This window comes from Blennius ocellaris (genome assembly GCF_963422515.1).
Source record: "Blennius ocellaris genome assembly, chromosome: 11".
Classification (NCBI taxonomy): Eukaryota; Metazoa; Chordata; class Actinopteri; order Blenniiformes; family Blenniidae; genus Blennius; species Blennius ocellaris.
The window spans coordinates 22,642,045-22,642,566 of record NC_137660.1 but is presented as its reverse complement, the minus strand read 5'-3'; positions in this window follow the sequence as shown (position 1 = coordinate 22,642,566).

Sequence of the window (522 nt, the reverse complement as noted above, 5' to 3'; positions counted from 1 at the left end):
AGCCGCAGACCACTGACGTTCTGGTTCAGGTCGGCGGGGGCGCCAGGTTAGTGGAAAAATATCGCGCTCTTGGCGAAGTCGAAATCACTCTTCCAGCAATTAGAAATAAGACTTTTATTTTAATCGTGTTTTAAAAGTTATTTTACTGACTTTTATGAAGTGACACAATGTTAAAGTATTTATAATATGCGTTTTCAGTGTTTTCTAATGTGCATTTGTGCGACGCTAATTCTCAAACCTGGCAACACAGCGGGCCTTCAGCTGCAACTTCAGCCCATCCTCCGCGGCTTTTCAGCGTTTCTGCCACTTGGAGGCGCTGTTCCTGGCCATTACAGACATGGCAATTAAAGGGAGCATTATTATGTTCTATGTTGGACTATATGCAGATCAGACTGAGGACATAACACAAAAATGTAACCTTGAGAAATGTTTGGGATACATTCAGTAAATAATCATATTCTTTGTGCTACATTTTACTGTACAAAACAATGCTCTATGAGTAAAGATTGATTTATTGATTGG